Source organism: Nematolebias whitei, chromosome 13 (assembly GCF_014905685.2).
Source record: "Nematolebias whitei isolate Nwh7 chromosome 13, NemWhi1, whole genome shotgun sequence".
NCBI classification, from domain to species: Eukaryota; Metazoa; Chordata; class Actinopteri; order Cyprinodontiformes; family Rivulidae; genus Nematolebias; species Nematolebias whitei.
The window spans coordinates 8,153,127-8,165,169 of NC_056510.1; positions in this window are offsets into that span (position 1 = coordinate 8,153,127).

Consider the following 12,043-nt stretch of genomic DNA (forward strand, 5'->3'; position numbering starts at 1 on the left):
CTCCAGAAGAAAATCAATGAGTTGCTAAAACGTTCCTGTGAGGAGCAAGCCCGTTACAAAAGAAGACGTAATCTGAGGCTGACTGATCTGGATACAGTTCACCGTCTGGGTCTGAAGGGCAACATTGCTTCTTCGAATGTACCACCGGCAGTAATAATCCAGTTTGGCATGAGAACCCTTCAGGATGATGTCTGAAAAAATAGAGAGATTCATGGGTCTGCAGAGAGGTGCACATTTGCATCAAAGAAGACTTCTCCAAGAAGACTGGGAGGCTCTTAGCTAATTGTGGCCTTTGGTCCAGGATTCCATGAAAAAGTGGAAGAGCATTCCTGAAAGAAGGTTGTGTAATCATAGAGAAAAAAGGTTTAACCCAGAGTAGCTGCCCCTTTAATAACACACCGGGCTTCTCAGATCCTGTCGTCACCATGTGTGTTTGGTTCTAAAGTGGCAAATGGCTATTGCACCAAACATGTTAAGATGTCCGTAACATGTTAAGGACTAAGAATACTGATTCCTGCGCATCAACAAAACTTTCATCTGACCCCTTGAAAGCACTTTCTCATGAGTTTGGCATTGTCCTTTCTATTTTGTTGCCTAAAGACATTTTAAGCAGCAGTAACGTGCACTCCGCCCATCTTTCAGACGACTGTATGAACATAATTTCACTGTATCCCGGTACAATAATAATAAAACTTGTTCTGATTCTGATTCTAAACAGATATTCATTCAGACCAGTCACTGTAGAGTTCTTTGGGACTGGGATGATGGTAGCAATCTTCAGGCAGGTGGGAACTGTCGCCAGAGTAAGTGAGGAGTTAAAGCTGTCGGCCAGCATCTCGCAAAGCTGATCGGCACAATCTTTCAATACCTTCTCAGGGATGTTGTCTGGGCCGGTTGTCTTGTGAGGGTTAAGCCTCCTGAAAGTACTCCTTACCTCTGCTGATGTCACACTGAGAAGCTCTTCATCTGGTGGTGAGGTGAGTCTGGTGCTGGGTGGTCTGTTCGGGTCTTCAAAGCGTGCGTAGAACTTGTTGAGAGCATAAGGCAGTGATGGGTCGCTAGGGCATTGTTCACTCCTGCTTTTATAATCTGTTAGACACTTAATGCCCCTCCACATGCTCCTTGGGTCTTGTAAGGTGAATTAACCCTCAGTTCTCTGTGCATATGTGGCCTTGGCCTTCTTAATACCAGCAACCAGCTCTTTCCTTGTCCTTCTCAGCTCCTGTGATTTTCCAAACCTGAAGGCAGTGTTCCTGGCTTCCAGTAGGGTGTGAACTTCTGCATTCAGCCAAGGTTTTCTGTTCGGGTAATTTTTAACATAACTTATAGTGGTGACGTCATCAGTACATTTACTAGAGAACCCTAGAACTGAGGATGTGTATTGGTCCAGGTTTAGTGCCTCCCCATTTTCAGCAGCTTCTCTGACGACCTCCCAGTCTATTTGTTCAAAACAATCAGTATGGGGACACTGTTGTGGATCCAAGATTTAACTTTCTTTTGTACCAATCTGGAGCGTCTCAACAAGGGCAGGTAAGCAGGAGCCAGGAAGAATGAGATGTGATTAGAGAATCTTAGGTGGGGGCGGGGTTCGGCTTTGTAGGCATCTTTTACATTCGTGTAAACACAGTCCAGCGTGTTGTTTCCACGTGTTGGTATGGCCACATGGGAGGCTCTTTACATAGTGGCTGGAGATTCATATGATTAAAGTCTCCAGCCACTATGTAAAGAGCCTCAGGGTGTTTGCTTTAAAGCAGAAGGTATATTTAAAATAATTTAGCCCTGCCACACCTTTATGTATCTAACAATATTAAAAAAGCTAATTCAATTGTTTTTCATTTCTTATGGAAAAATTAAACCCATTACATTAAAAGATCAACAATGGTCAGATTAAGATAAGGGTGGTGCTAAAGCTTTATTTTGCATTGCAACCTTTGAGATTAATTGGTTAAAAGCAGGTCTTATACAGGTCAACTCTTAGTGGTTTCACATATCAAGATCTCTGTTCAAGGAACTAGGAGGGCTTGAGTTATTGTTAAAAAGTGATTTTGAACTTCTTATTAAGCTGTCAAATTTTCATGACCAGATTCTCCACTATTGGAACATGATATTCATTCAATTTTTTTTCTCCTCTCAAGTCAACCTTATGAAATTGCATAATACTAATTAACAGGAAATCCCTTTATGAGACTCTGGTATAAAAAAATGTATTTTGTTTGTAGATGATCCACTGTACTCAAATGATAATCTTCTGGATTATGAGCCCTTTTTAGATCAACATTATCTAAATTGTAATGAGATTCATAAATCAGTTCCAATTGCACATATTCAGTTAATCCAAAAATATCCTATTGTACTCTAAAGTTAAATTGTCTTTGCCACGTTTAATCATCCAGGATTACAAGCTGAATGATAACAGATGTAACAACAAACATATTTGTGCTACTTTCAAGGATATACAGTATTGTTTCATGAGCATATGGTGTGGATAAACTAATCTATAATAAAGAAACAAGGTAGGTCCTTGTTGAAGAAAGCATTTTAATTATAAACTGCCGGTTTCACCAAAAGTAAACAAAACAGCCCTAATTTTTAATTAATCCAGAACATTTACCCAGTGGCTGAACTTTTTAAGAAAATATTTATATTTGAGGTGGATCATTGTTCCTTTTGTGAAGAGGATGAGAAAAATCTATGTTTTTCTGTGCACCGAGTCAATCACTCAGGATAAATAAAGCCTCATCCTTTAATATTAATAAGATTTTGTTTCAAACTTCAAATTAAAAAAGCTTACGATTTTTAAAAAATGTGGCGAAAAGCTGATAATTAGCAGATATGTGGTTAAAGGTAAAAACTCAATGATTTATTTATTTATTTTACCTTTTTAACACATTTTAACAGAACAGTTAGATTTTTTTTTTTACAATAATAAAGTTCTCCAACAGATTAAAGTAAACTCAGATGAGGTGTTTCATGTTACGTAAAATACTTTTTAATAAAACAGAATCGAGCGTAGCAGCTTTGTAGATGATATAATACAGATTGTTCAAACTAGCAATATTAGCAATATAAAATAAATAAAAATAAATACTCACTTTGTCTCAGTCATTGTGGCCTCTAATAAACCCAGAACCAGACTCTCCCAAACGACATCAAACAAGTTCTTCAGCTGTGTTCCTGAGACTCAGTCATCCCTTTTTTACTTAATTAACTTATACAACATCATTTCCCAGGGTTCTTTGCAGGGCCATGTCAGAAAACTCCTCATTTGCTACTGGTATCTTGTTATCCAATCAACAACGGGCTGGGTGGGATTACAGTAAAGATCCATCCAATCAGATTCATCCTGCTGTTGCCGCATGCACTCGGTGGAAAATCATTGAAAAAACAATATACATGAAGTTTTACTTATTTTATTCAAAACTCAGCATTATAATTATACAAATACATTCAAAGAAATTTCACATATGTTAAAGTTTGCTTTAAAAAACTATTGGACGGCGCACTTGTAGGTCTTAAAGCGAGCATTGCAAAATTAACATTTTACGTGTCTTTTCTTATACATGATTATGTGAAATACGGCAAATGTGGGATTAGGACACTTTTTTTGAATATTCCTGACAAGCAGAAACAAAACAATTACCTGGATTCACCTGGACAAACCTGGATTCTGGTTGTTTTTAATGCTGATTTCTCCCTCTAACTAAAAATCATTTGTTGTTTGTCCAAGAGAGAAGTAGCTTTGAAAAATATAGAGCATCTTTTTAAAGATGTTTGTCATGTTGTTGAAATATTTACTCCATAACTACAATAATCACAAGATTCAGCTCTGTTCCTAGAGCGCCCTGACGGTTATCTACTGCAGATAAGATACTTCCTCTCAACACCATCTGTGAAACAAGTTAAAAATAATATTCATTTAAGGTTTTTACTTTCAGATACTGTTCATCTGCTGGAGATACTTTTAAATTCTTCACTTATCCAACTTTTAGTTGTTCCAAAACACACAGGTGGAAGAAGAAGAAACAATATAAAGTTTATTTTTAAAGCTTTTATTTGTAAACAACCAAAGTAAAATACAAAAGTTAAAATACTAAAACAAGAAAATCCACCTAAAACAAAATCATTTTAGATTATTGATAGATAAACACACAGCAAAATCAATAAACATTAATAGAAAAATCAAGCACTTAACTAGAAGTAAAAGCCAGTTTTAAATGTAGGTAAATAAAGCTCTGGAGATGAACTTGTTGAAGCTAAAATCCATTATTTATTTTTTTGTTTTTTGTCCTATTCTCTCTTTTTTTGGTTCTTTTGTTTGATTTGCATCTATTCAACTAAAAATGTAAACAAAACATGTTCATTCTTTTGGTTTAGGAGCTTTATTAGGCAGGAAAAAAAATGAGCAGCGAGCATAAAAGCAATGTCAGGATGGAAAGACATCAGCAATATCCTTGGTGAAGCAACTATAAGAATGGTAGTTTACAGACTATCTACAATCCATCTTTCTACAGAGAGAATAATCATTATATATTGTTCAAAATAGCTGACACTCTTCTCAGCAGATTCACCCTGAAGGTCAGACCGTGCAGTGTTTAGAGAAATGAGCTCCCTCTCAGACTCTACAGGTCTTAGCAGGTTCAAGGTCAAAGGTCACGGCTTCTTCTCTCTAAAAACAGCACTTAAGTTTGGAAAGTTTCATTTGAAGGAACCACGAGACTTTCGCAGTAAAATGAGGCATATGGACGCATGTTTACCCAGAATGCACTGCAGCAAACACCTCATACCAGCTACCAGTGCATAATTTCTTCACAACCATGAGACCTGAGAGTCTCACAGAAAACCACTACTCAGAACCTGGGTCCAGCGTTTCTTCACACCACCTCTATATTTTGGTACTTGTGTTTCATCAGGGATTGAAGCTGAATTTAGTTTAAAGACTTTAATGCCACCCAACAGTTTTCTGCATGTTGTAAGAACAAACGTCCAGGGACGGGTTTCTCCTTGAATTCACGCTGAGTGTGTATTTTGTGTATTATTGTGTGAAGCAGAGAAGGTCGAGGTGACACCTCTAGCACGTTTAGATTGTAAATCTGTATCTCTCTGATTTAGCTTTTTAATCTTTGCAATGTGAAGCAAAGTGTCTCTAGGGTTCAGTGTAAAAACAAAACAATTCAGGCTTTATCGTCTCTTTAGCTTCTCCTCGTGCTGGAGACACTTTTTAACGAGGTCAGAACTGATTGACACAACGATGGGCTTTACTGTAACCATCTACATGTTTAGGTAAGAAGAACTCTCATTCTGGATTATTAAACTCAGGTTAACCCTCAAACCTAAATTATTTTGTAGAAAAAAGCACAAGCTGATTTATTAAAGGGCAGCACGGTGGCACAACTGGTAGAGCTGCTGCCTCTCGGTGAGCAGGTCCCTGGTTCAAATCCCAGCCGGGGGCCTTTTTGGGTGGAGTTTGCATGTTCTCTCCGTGCATGCGTGGGTTTTCTCCGGGTACTCCAGTTTCCTCCCACAGACCAAAAACATGCATGTTAGGCTGATTGGTAACTCTAAATTGTCCCTGTGTGAGAGAGTGAATGGTTGTTTGTCTCTATGTGTCCCCGTGATGGACTGGAGACATGTCCAGGGTGTACCCCACCCCTCGCACAGTGTTTGCTGGACATGGACACTGGACACCAGCAACACAGTCACTAAAACTGCACAAAAACCAACAGATGGGATATTCAAGTCTGTCCAGGTTTTGATCTGAACCCCTGCTCTTCTTCCTCTCTAAAGTCTCTTTACAGCCGGTCCTCTCACCGACCTGCGAACAATTTATCTCAGTTGTATGAATGTTCATTAAAAATTCACACAGCAGCTGCTTTTATGCTAATTTGAGCATTTTCAACCTATTCCACACTTTTCGTACTCATTTATTAAACTTTTTTTGAGAATAATTCAGTAAAAATGTGCTCTCTACACTTCCTTGTGGTAATTTAAGCTACTTTCTGCCATTTTATCTACTTTTCAGCCGTTTTTTTCTTGTTCTTGCTATTTCTGCTTTTTTCAGATAATTTCCAAACTTCTGTGCTCAGTTCTGCTTCTTTAAGCCTAATTGGGCACAAATGCTCTCGCTCCACTTCCTTCTGCTATTTATGCCTCTTTCTGCTATTTTAGCTACTTTTCAGCTGTTTATGTTGCAAATTTAAGCTTTTTTTCATATTTTTTTTCTTTTTGTGCTCATTCCGGCTTATTTAACAATTAGGCACAATTGTGTTCTCTCCACTTCCTTCTGTATTTTAAGCTTCTTTCTGCTTTTTAGCTACTATTCAGCTGTTTGTTTGCTTTTTTGGTGCAAATTTCTGCTTTTTTCAGATAATTTCCACTTTTGTGTGCTCGTTTCGGAGTCTTTGAGCTTAATTGGGCAGAATTGAGCTCATTCCTGTTTCTCCAGGTAATTTAAGCTTCCTTCTGCCTTTGCAGTTACTTTCTGGTATGTTTTGCTAATTTCAGCTTTTTTAGCTACTTTACTTATTTTTGTGCTCATTTCTGCCTCTTTAAGCCTAATTCAGAAAATATGTGTTTTTTCTGGTTCCTTGTGCTAACTTAGGCGTGTTCTTGCATTTCAACTAGATTTCAACCCGTTTTAATTTCAGCTGTTTTTCAGCAAATTCTTCAGAAATAAGCATTGATGCTGCATTTTTGCAGGAAATGCAATTTCTCTAGTTACTAATTTCTCCTCCAGATGTTTTTAATTCGTCCTTCTTATCTTTACAGCCTCTTGTTGCCTTCTGCATTTTGTCTGAGACATGTTGCTGCCATTAAATTAAAAATAGCATGATTTTTTTTCTTAAAATTGTATAATTTCATAGTTTAAACATTTGAAACATTTATTATTTTCTCTTTTGAATATAAAGGGATTTGCAAATTGTTGCATTCTGTATATTTTTTCCTTTACACGTCATATAACAACTCAAGGTTTGTAGAATCTGAGTTGTTTTTACATATTTACCAAAACTAAAGCGTTTCAGTTTATGACTTTTTATCGTTTGTTTTTATGTACAGCGTTTAAGTCTCACTTGTTCAGAAAAATGGAATATAATCTATTTTTTAACAAGTGATTTATTTTATTATATTATATAAACAGGCCTACCTTCGTTATAACCCAAGAAATCTGAAACACTGGCAGAAGAATAAACTTCTTAACTATTTTAATGTGGCTGTGGAAAAGACCGATGCAGGAATCTGTAATAACGAGTTGCCACAAGATGTCAGCAGTTCATTTACAAGCACGGTCATTCATTCTTGCACTTTCTGCTTTGTAGTCAACTCTTCCAGTACAATAAATAGCTTTTTTTCTTCACTATGATTTATTTTAAAACACATACATATTTTGCATTTGAAGCCAATTTAAGAAAAAGTTCCTAAATATTTCCAGCCGGCCGGTCAATGGATTATTTCTGCTGCCGTTTTAAGGTTTGAGTCTGTTTCTCTAAAAGGTTCCTGCAGAGCAACGCCTCGTTCTTCAGGGATCCGTTAATGTTGTTAAAGAGCAAAATGAAGTTCAGCTTTAGTTCATGGGAAAATGTAACATCACCACTGGAAGTCCTGCATAATGCTTCCTCTCAGGAAGCTTCACACAGGAGATCTCCCTCACACCATAGGACAGAATTGTGGTTCTGGAAAATGGTAATTTGTATCTCCACAGGGAATCAGGATGACAAGACGGGGGAGCCGCTGTGTTTTTGGGTACAGAAAGGTTGGATAATCTGGCTTTTGTTTCGGTGTTCTGTGATTTGGACGCCCTTTTTCCACACTCTAGTTTGGCCCGGATCAAAACTCAAACAGTGTTTTTGAGAATCAAATTGTGGCCTCTTTGTTTTAGAGGTCGGCCTGAACGTGGTTTGATTGGTTTCACGCCAACGTTAACCGCGCCGCTTCTCATCTGATGGATGTCATTATCCAAACTGCATCTAGGACCACAAGTTGTTTAAGTTGCACAAACTGCTCCGCACCACAGGGGAAGACAAATGATTCCTCTGCTGTAATCTGAGAGGACTTGTTTTGTGTGTGCAGACACAACTGCCAAGTGTTTTGCTTAAAAGTACTCATTGCAACGTCTGCCTCAGTCACGTGTCTGACCTCCACCAGGCTGGCTCTAGACTGTGTATGTAAACAAATATGGCAGAATTGGACAAGTCTTGGAGAAGATGTTTAGGTGGAAATGTAAGCGTGAACCTGCTGCTTAATGCAACACAAAAAAAGAAAGAATGCGAATGATAATTGTTAAGAATAAATATCGGGATGGAGCACCATTAAGACGTAGTTCAGCATTCAAACGCAGTTTCTGCAAAACCTGTCCTAGACTCAGTCACCTTGGCTGTTTTTACAGTAGCAAACACCCAACAGATGACATCCTGTCACACATTTTTATTTAAAAGACTCACTAACCATCAATATGGAAACAGATGTGAAGATTTAGTGTTTTAGTCTGAATTTTTTTAATTTAACCTTCATGACTTTGCAATTAGTACCATTAGGTCTAAATGGGCTGATCTGAGTCAGAGCTGGAAGTCTTATCATTGTCACGAATGAGACTTTTCTTCAACATTTTAACATTACTAAGCATACAGGATCCACCTTTGGGAAACATCTCTAAGCAGAAAAGGCCACCACCAAAAAAACAAAAAAACCCGTCAACTCTTCACACATGACAGAGATCAATAGGATTGTGGTTGTGACCTGACATCTCAAGCTCTTGAACATCCAATGGAGCTCCGTTAAGCCCTTTAGTAAGGTCGTCCATAAAAAAACTAACAGAGCAGGTGAGGAGGGGATTAGAGAAACATCCAGGCATGCAGAGATAACCTTGACAGAGCTAAGGTCTGCCCATTGGACCCCTATAAACTGCACAGAGCTGGGTTTATGGGTGTTGTGGTCAGATAAGCCTAAAATTAAAGTTTTGAAATGATCAAGGACAGCAGCATGTGTGGTTCAAACACCTCACAATGAGAACATCATCCTCACAGTGAAGCACAGTGGTGGAAGCATCACGATGTGGGGATGTTTTTCACCAGCAGGAACTGGAAAACTCCCTGAATTAAAGGAAAAATGGACCAAGAACTTGTTCCAGATATTTGACTGGAAAAGAGGGCCACCTTCCCAGCAGGACAATGAGTCTAAACCCACTGCTGAGGGAACTCTCCATTGGTTTAAGGAGAACCTGTTAAAGGTCCTGGACTGGTCCAGTCAGAACTCAGTCCCAACGGAGAATCTCTGGTTTGATTTGAACTGTTGGACACAAGCAGCGCCAATCCAACCTGAAGACTAGTTGCGAAGACTGAACCCTAAAAGTTTCTCTCAACTAAGACTATAACCTTCATTCCTTTTCCTCTCACCACAAATGCTGCAAGTTTAGGCAAAAAAAATCATAACTCATACAATTTGCTGCCAACTTGCTTACACAACCTGCAGAATTTAATTCAATTCCATTCAGTTGATTTATATAGTGCCAAGTCACAACAGAAGTCATCTCAGGACAATGAACAGAAATATTCATATATAAAAATAATAATTTAACATTATTTATCTGAGGAGCAGACTGCTTTGAGTTTAACTCCATCACAGACTCTCATCTTGAGCGAGCATGATGGCAGCAGTGGAAAGGAAAAACTCCCTCATGAGGAAGAAACCTTTAGCAGAACCAGGCTCAGGACAAGCAGTCATCTGCTTCGACCGACTGGGTTTGGTAGGAATAGATACACAATGGCAGGTCAAGAATCACATGTTAAGATAGAAATAGTATCAAATGACAACTATTAAATTTTAACAATTCATTTAAGGAAATGAGATCAATTTGTCCTCTAGTAGTCTAAGCCTATAGTAGCATAACAAGCCAACCCTAACTATAGGATTTATCAAAAAGGAAAATCTTAAGCCCAGTCTTAAAACTGGACAATTTTACAGATAGAAATTGGAAATTGGTTCCACAAGAGAGGAGCCTGATTGAAAGATCTTCCTCCCATTCTGCTTAGAATATATAGGTTAGAATAGGTTATATAATATGTGTATAATATAATAGGTTAGAAGTAAGATTTTGAATTCAGTTCTGGATTTGACAGGGAGCCAATGGAGAGAAGCTAAAACAGGAGAGATATGATCTCTCCCACTAACTCCAGTTAAGACTCTGGCAGCAGCATTTTGGATCAACTGAAGACGTTTTAAAGAAGTATTTGGACATCCAGATAACAAACCATTGCAATAATCCAGTATAGATGTGACAAATGCATGATCCAGTTTTTTTGCATCATTTTTAGATAAGATGTTTCTAATGTTAGCGATATTACGCAGGTGGAAGAAGGCGGTTCTAGTAACGTTTTTAATGTGGGGGATAAAAGACATGTCCTGATCAAAAATTACACCAAGAGTTTTAACATTAGAAGTGGAGGCCAAATTAGTGTCGTCTAGAGTTGGTGAAAGACTGAAAATTTTATTCATTATTTAAAATGCTCACATCCAAAAACCAAAACCTCAGTCTTGTCTGTATTCAAAAGCAGAAAACTTAAGATCATCCATGTTTTTATGTCTTTAAGTCATGCTTGTAGTCTAAGTAGCTGATTGGATTCATTAGGTTTCATGAACAAATATAATTGTGCATCATCAGCATAACAATGAACATTTATCTGTGTGTAAAATATTGTCTGAGATCCATGCTGGACATCACATCTTCTCATTCTCCCATTCCAAACCAGCTCCAGTACAAATCAGGTCAGAGGTCAGACTCTGGGAGAAACAGAATGGTCCATTTGTGTAGAAACAGGAAAAAGGCCGCAAGGGGCAACGACATCTGACTGCTGATATGGTCTGATACATCTGATCCACGTGTTTCACTTTTATTTGCTTGTTCTCTAAAGCTGAACAAGTGCAATTCTAAACGTGCAGCTTTTTAGCAGCAGAAACGGCCTCTGGCCACGAATAAATTGGCTGCTCAGATTCCTGCTTGTGCGTTTGGTTCGGACCGATTCGTGAGTTGTGTATTTAAAGTTGGAAAGGAGCATTATATGAGAGCTTTATTGGCTTCTTTTATTTTCCAGCTCATGCCATTTCATATTACAATCTTTACAGATGGAGTGGAAAACCGGGTTAACTGTGCCAGCTTAAAAAAAACAACCTGTGGCTGGATTTGTGTTGTTGGGGTTTGTGATTCCAAGAAAAAAAAAAGATTTCTTCTGTTTCTGCTTTATTAGTCACATGTTTGAGCTCAACAAACAAATGTTAGGATCAAAGATAACCTGACTAAAAGAAGAGTTTTAGGTTATTGTTTCATTTATATGGAGATGCTAGGACTTCAGAAGGTCTGGGCCTACCCTGAAGCCAGTCTCAATCGAGGCGGTCTATGTGGAGGTGGTCAGGACCTACAAATATCTGGGCATACAACTGGATGACAGGTTGGACTGGTTAGTGAACACGGACTCCCTCTACAGGAAGGATCAGAGCAGGCTCTACTTCCTGAGGAGGCTTGGGTTCTTCAGTATCTTCAGGAAACTACTGCTGATGTTCTACCATTCTGTGGTAGCCGGTGTCCTCTTCTGTGCCGTTGTGTGCTGGTTCAAGCAGCATTAAGAGGAGGGCGACTCGATAGGCTGGTGAGGAAAACTGGTTCTGTGCTGGGAACAGAGCTGGAGGCCCTTACATCGGTGGTACAGAAAAAAGCCCTCAGTAAGCTCCTGTCCATCATGGACAATGCTGACCATTCTCTGCATGGTGCCATCATGAAGCAGAGCTCCTTCAGTGGTAGTCTGCTGTCCCAGCCCTGCTCCATGGACAGATTCAGGAAGTCCTTCGTCCCTCAAGTCATCGGACTGTTCAACTCCTCCCAGTACAGTAAAAATAGAGCCTTGTAAATCTGTGTCACCCCCGACACGTGTATATATATTTACATGTACATATGCATATGTATATACATGTATATTTGTATGTATGCTTAGAAGTGTATTGATGTATACTTTGTATATATATATATATATATATATATATATATATATATATATATATA